The sequence below is a fragment of the Chelonoidis abingdonii genome, chromosome 10 (assembly GCF_003597395.2).
Source record: "Chelonoidis abingdonii isolate Lonesome George chromosome 10, CheloAbing_2.0, whole genome shotgun sequence".
In the NCBI taxonomy this organism is placed as follows: domain Eukaryota; kingdom Metazoa; phylum Chordata; order Testudines; family Testudinidae; genus Chelonoidis; species Chelonoidis abingdonii.
The window spans coordinates 45,599,647-45,606,493 of NC_133778.1; the positions used below are offsets into that span (position 1 = coordinate 45,599,647).

The following is a 6,847-nucleotide window of genomic DNA, read 5'->3' on the forward strand; positions in this document are numbered from 1 at the left end:
ATTCAAATCGGAAGGAATTGGGTCTGAGTCTTTTTCGTCTCTCAGCATAGAAGTGTCTTCTATCTCTATCTTCTGTTCCAAATGTAAGTACAAGTAGAAAAATAATATAGGCTTTTATGTGTTTTGGATTTACATGTGTGTAGCTGCTGGAAAGTTTCAAATTGGATATCTTTTGAATCAGACTGTTTATCATATTTTCTTATAAGCAATAGCCCTGTATTGTCACTGATGCAGAGATTATATCTTATGTTTTTTCTTTCTTATATAAAGTTTTCTTTAAAGACTTGTTAAGTTTTTTCTCTCTGGGTAGGCTAAGGAACGAGGGGAGAATTCTCTTTGTGAGATCTACGGAGGGTGAAACTCTGTAGCACCAAAGAGGTGGAGGGGGAAAATAGACTTTCGTGTTTCCTTGATGTGGGTTTGTCTCTGTGAAATGAGAGGAGACATCGTTGATGTGAGTAAGCGACTGCATCAATACTCCCAGGTTAGCCCAGAGAGAAAAGTCTGGGTGGGAGAGAGAGGGGGAAGGGAAGTGGGTTATTTCCCTTTGCGGTAAGACTCAGGGCTTCTGGGTCTTGGGGTCCCTCCAGGAAAGGTTTTGGGGAGACCAGAGGGAGCCAAAACCCTGGAATTTTTAAATGGTGGCAGCAAGATCAAAGCTAAGCTGGTAATTAAGCTTAGAAGGGTTCATGCTAGGCACCCAGATTTCTGGACGCTAAGGTCCAGATTTGGGAGTTAGGCTTATGATAGGGCCCGATTCTACAAACCTTGCTCAGGTTGACAAGTACTTTCTCATGCAGAGAATCCTACTGAAGTCTAAAGAATCAGGCTCTATATTGCCAGTGAAACAAAGAGCATTTAATACAAAATTTTTGTGGAAATCAATGGGAGACTTTCCTTTTCCTTCAATGGGCTTTGGATCAGGCCTTAAATGTGTTTTGGTTAAAAAAGGTGCTGAGCACTCAAATCTTATGTTGACTTTGGTGCCTAACTTCTATTTTAGCTATTTTGGCTATTTTAACTTAGGTGCCTAACTTCAGACACCTAAGTTTGAAAACGTTTGAAAACGTTGACCTTGTAGTAGTATAAATCTTTCGCCTTTTACTAAAGATTTCCTTGGAGAGGAACGTTTATTTGTCAGTTGCACTGTAGTTTTTGGAATATAACTAATTTCCTTGTTGTTCCTACAGTCGGAAAAATTAGACAGGTGATTTATAATGGAGTTGAATATATATAAAAAATCTACTACACTCAGAAAAATCTAATAAGGACTCTAATGAACCAATGATAATTAATCCATCTACGATACTTGTCAAATGTCAACTTGATATGAATCAAGGAATACCATGAGATTGGGTCAACTGTGTGAGCTGCTAACATGTTGATATCTGCATTTTCTCCTGTGTATTTCCAAACATGTTGTGCCCCTCAGAAAAGAAAATAATTGCTTTTGACATTATTTGACTGACTTGATTCAAGCAGGCTGTAATTACAGTACTGATCAGGTTTCCATAGATGGCCTGAATTCAAGCAGGAATACCACACATGGAAACATGACGGCTAATCACAAACAGATACAAAGCAGGTTTTTCCCAAATTTTCACTGTATGCTTGAACAGAGAACACCAGAAGAATAACATTCATATAAATATCACTGGAGAAAAGGCTGGTGGCATTGGCAAAGAACTATGTGGTGGGAAAGCTGTTGTCACTGATGAAATAGTATCTAGACATACAAAAAGCTGCTTGCCAGGGTTTCAAACTCCAGTGAACAAGTTTTTGTAAGCTTTGTTTAAAACCCCCATCAACAACAGATCAATGGGCCTGTTCGCCTGCAAGGTATGTATGAGTCTTGTGAAGGCCATGACCCAAAAGAGGGGAGGGGGAGGAAATATTTTTGGAGGTTATGTGATGCTTTGTGGTGGACTCAGTAAGCCAACAAAATGGGGGGGGAAAGCAGTCACTGAAAATGTAGGGGCCAGATGGCAGATTGAGACCAGAGGGAGAGAGACTAAGGTAGAGATTAATCAGGGTGTGAGTAAATAAATATGTCACAGTTGAGTGGGGCATGGAGGGCAGTGAGAAGAGGGAGAGGGGAATGGGATGGCAGCAAGAGGAGCTGAGAAGTGAGGCCAATGAGTAAAAAAACAAAACAAAAAAGCTTGTTTTCATCACAAATTCTGACTTGATGAGCCAAGGACACTCTAGCTGTTGAGAAGGAATTTTGCTTCCTTAACAGTAAGAGCATGAGAGAAGTTGAGCAGTGTCCTTGCAGTGGTAGCATAATATTTTTATCAGCCAGAGCCATCAATATCCTGGGAATATTCAGCTCTCTCTTTCAGAGATCTGCATGGTACTGTCAGTCTGTTGTCAAAGCTGGTACCTGGATGAGAGATACTTGTCTGGTGTGCAGTTTGGATAAGGTAGACGTAATGCTGTGACTAGCTGAGGGGCACCGAAAATGATGGAACTAATAACTCTCCCTTATACTGTGAGAGAATGTCTGCCTTTCATGATGATAATTCACAATCCAGGAGATTTATTGAAGCCTTGGCTGCTTCTGGATGTTCAGATAGCCTCAGTGGACAAGAGGGATATTGTTTCCATATGTCCTAGATTAGGAAGCTGCAACTATTTGGGTCTAGACGTTCAAGCTCAGACTGCAGCCCTGGCTCTAGGACCCTATGAGGTGGGAGGGTTCCGTAGTTCAGACTGCAGCCTGAGCACAAATATCTTGAGCCCTGTGAACCTGAATCAGTGGGCATGGGCCAGCTGCAGGTCTCTAATTGTTATGTAGACATGCTATGAGACACATGATATGACTGTCCCACAATCTGCATGTCTAGGGGATGGTGGTAAAGAGTTTTCAGTGAGTGGTTCTCAATTTTGGAGATTGCTTAGCTGCTTGATCCAACAGAGCCACAACTTGTTGACCTTATTGGCATTCTGCAAAAACCTTTTTACCCCGTTTTTTTCAAAAGGGTTAGGTTACGTGGGAAGAGTTTAATTTTATATGTTGAGAAGGTTTTTGTTTTTTTTTAGTGTTATTGTCACTATGTGTTATTTTTTAAAAAAATGATGATTGTTCATGGACCTAGAACTTTTAAATATGTTTTATATAAGTTGAAAAAAAATCAGTGTTTGTTATATATAGAACAGGACTGGTGCAGGTTCTAACACTCACTTTAATTTATAGAAATGTATTTTTCTTTCTAAAAAGTTTATTAATTTATTGTGCTAGTGGAAACAGTTCATACAACACATTTAGAAATGAGTCACACTATACTTAACAGAAAGAACTATGAAATGGGTTGTCAAGTGCCCTCTTTCTTTTATTTCTGATTCTCCCCTTTCTCTTACTTTTTAAACACTTTTATCTCTTACTCTTTAGTAAGCAGATTTTAATTTTTAGGAAGTAAATTTTCCTTTGGAATCAGAGATTTCAGAATTCTGTCTAATATAATTTATATACTGTATGCCTGTTCACTTTGATTCTGCAAGAAAGCAGTGTGTAAAGTAATACTCTGTTGGATTTTCTTTGATAAATGATTTCTTTTGATCCTTATGTTACGCTGGATTAGGTTTGAGGTTATTAAAGTCAATTATATCTTTCAATGAAGTAACAAAACATACAAAAACACTTACATTCTTTCTTGGCATTATTTTTTGGCTTGTCACAGCAAAGTAACGGTTCGGGGGATGGGATTGATGTATATATTTCGGGATAATGATACAAGATAAGTATCTCTTTCCTTGGCTTTATATCAGCCATTGGTACAGTCCAGACAATGACTTTTCTCAATCAGTGTTCCAATCACATGACTGAATTTGTTATTTTGTCACTGATGTGACTGGAAAGATTCCTCACTAGGATCATGCTAAACCCAAGATTGTAAAAAATGAGTCTTTCATGAAACCCAAGTCTCAAACCTGCTGTCTTATTGAACTCAAACCCCATGGTGATGGGCATGTAATGTGACAACAGGTTTGCCTGATATATGTATATACCCAGATGATATTTTATTTGAATAAACCAAAACTGTGAGATAAATTTGTCCTGTGAAACTGAGAGTCTATCAGCACCAATATGAGTCAAGCATCGTGAAGACAGATGTATAAATTTGTCACATAGATCTCTTTCTATAAACCTCTTCCTTGACCTGCCACAAACCAGTCTGCTCCAGTCGTGGGCCTTCGTTCAGTAGAAACTGTCATGTGAATTGTGTGGTTGTGGGCTTTGTGATGTGTACTAATAGGGAGTGGAAGAATCCTCCTCCTTTACAATCTAATCTCAGATCTGGATTTATTTATTAACATTTTATGGTGACAGTTACCAGTACCAAGGCCATATGGGAATATCTTTGTCTTCTTGTTCCGTACTTATTTCTGTGCTATATTTTTCCAGTGGAGATGCTGAGTCTTTTACACTTCCTAGTTAAAATATTACTTTAAATTTTGTAACTTCAAAGCTCATTATGTAATTGAAAAGTAAACTAGACACCAAGTTGTTAAAGAGCTAACTCTGCTCAGATTTATTGTATGTTTGATTGACTAGGGAAATGACTTTCAGTTGACATCTGAGCCCACAAGTTAGATGAAATAAAATTTTGCTTAATACCTTTGCATCAATAATCTAGGCACAACATCATTGATTGAGAAAGTCTGATCAATAGAGTATTACTGACTGTCTAACTGTAACTTTGCCAGACTTTTTTGCTAATTCTGCTGATGACCTTCGTACCACTGCTTTTCAGGTTCGCCGTTTTTTTCTCTTTGAAATTCAGTTTGCTCCATTTGCTATTATTTAAGGAATTTACACATCCAATTGATTTCAATCTACCTGATATAGGATGAGTTTAGGACATAGATGATTGTGTATGCTTGGGACAAAGCTTTTGTAGCCCAAAATTAGTTACATATTGTCACATACTCTTTACAGAAAAGCTCCTTGGAGAAGATATAATCAGTGGGGGGGGGGGGGGAAGGGAATAAGAAAAGTGTTTTTTTAACTGTGTGGGCTGTGTGGCACAGTGGGATTTTCACATCTGTTTTCAATATGGCTCAAGTGATAAGCAGAAAAGAGTGTAGTGGTCTCATCTAGTCCAGAATGGATATTAACTTGGAAAAGAAGTAAAGACAGAGTGAGAAACAGTCCAAACCTTCACTTATTTCCCTAACAGAATCCCTAATTCGGTCATGTCTCCATATTATGCAGTGATTGTCACCAAGCCTTGGTTCTCTTTGTGACACCTCCTACTCTCTCTATACTTATCAGCACATACACATTTATGTCCATCACACATTGTGATGGGGTAGTCTGCCATTGAAGGCAGTAATACCTACAGGTCAGCCCATCCTACCATCTGGCATGGCCCTTTAAGGATTCAGAGGGGTCCAATAGATACATATAGAGACCTATGGGCCCTGGGAGTGAATGGTAGTTGGTAGGACCCCACCAAATTCACAGCAGTGAAAAATGAGTTACAGATCGTGGAATCTGGTCTCCCCCATGAAATTTGGTCTTTTGTGTATTTTTACCCTATACCATACAGATTTCACAGGGGAGACTAGCATTTTCAGACTGGGGGTCCTGATCCAAAAGAGGGTTAGAGAGGGGTTGCAAGATTATTTTAGGGGAGTTGTGGTATTGCCACCTTTACTTCTGCATTACCTGCAGAACTGGGTGGCTGGAGAGCAGCAGATGTAAGGGTGGCAATACCATACCACACCACACCATCATGGGCGACAGAATAGGGGAGGCCAGGGAGTCAGGGTCCTCCCACTTTTCACCAGACCCCCCACCCCTCCTCTTTCCCCCCAAGGCCCTGCCTCCCCAGCCAGGCCAGCAGCTGGAGCCCAGCCAGGGAGCCCAGGAGTGTTTGTGGCTCCTCACAGCTGCGTGCGCCCCTCCCGCCCCGGGTAGGTGGAGGGTCTGCAGCTCCCAGTCCACTCTGGCTTTGCTGGGGGTAAGCCCTTGAGCAGAAGGGGTGTGGCCTTGGGTGAGGTGGGGCCACAGAAGGCTTTTGGAAAGACTCTTCTGCCCCTGCATACCGTGCCATTCTTACTTCTGCACTGCTGCCTTCAGAGCTAGACTCCTGGTTAGCAGCCACCACTCTCTGGCCACACAGTTTTGAGGGCAGCACCGCCACCAGCAGCAGAGTAGAAGTATGGGTGGCAATACCATGACCCCCCCCCAATAATCTTGTGACCCCCCCATCCCCTTTTTGGGTCCGGGCCCCTACAGTTACAACAAATTGAAATTTCAGTTTTAAATGTCTGAAATCATGATATTTATGATTTTTAAAATCCTATTACAATGAAATTGACAAAAATGGACTGTGAATTTGTAGGCCCTTAGTGACTGGGGAAGAAAGCCAGACATTATACCTTTAAGAGCCTGAAACTGCAGAGAACAGTACCAGCTCCAGGCACCAGCCCAACAAGTAGGTGCTTGGGGTAGCCACGGGGAAAGGGCGGCACATCCAGCTCTTGGGCAATTCGATGGCGGGTCTCTCACTCCCTCTCAGAGCGAAGGATCTGCCCCCGAATTGCCGCTGAAGACTGAAGCGGTAGGGCTGACCACAATTGCAGCTTTTTTCTTTTTTTTTTCCTGCTTGAGACGGCAAAAACCCTGGAGCTGGCCCTGGCAGAAAAGGCAGGGCAAGGCTCCCCAGTCAACTAGGAAGGAGTTGGGAGAAGGGAAACAGCATAAAAGCTGCTCCCCTTGTTACAGCAGACAGGCACTGACAGGAGAAGGCTGGATTGTTGAACCCTCCAAAGTGGAAGGCTAACTGGGGAGGTGTCATAAACAGATAGCTAAGGGTTAATGTTTCTTTTACCTGTAAAG

At 41.5% G+C, this 6,847-nt stretch overlaps 1 non-coding gene across 1 annotated transcript; it reads left to right on the top strand.

Moving 5' to 3' along the window:
• The first annotated feature begins 1,061 nt into the window (after positions 1–1,061).
• LOC116824000 (U5 spliceosomal RNA) lies at positions 1,062–1,182 on the top strand. The gene has a single exon (XR_004373549.1). It is a non-coding gene; the product is annotated as a U5 spliceosomal RNA (small nuclear RNA).
• The last annotated feature ends 5,665 nt before the right edge of the window (positions 1,183–6,847 follow it).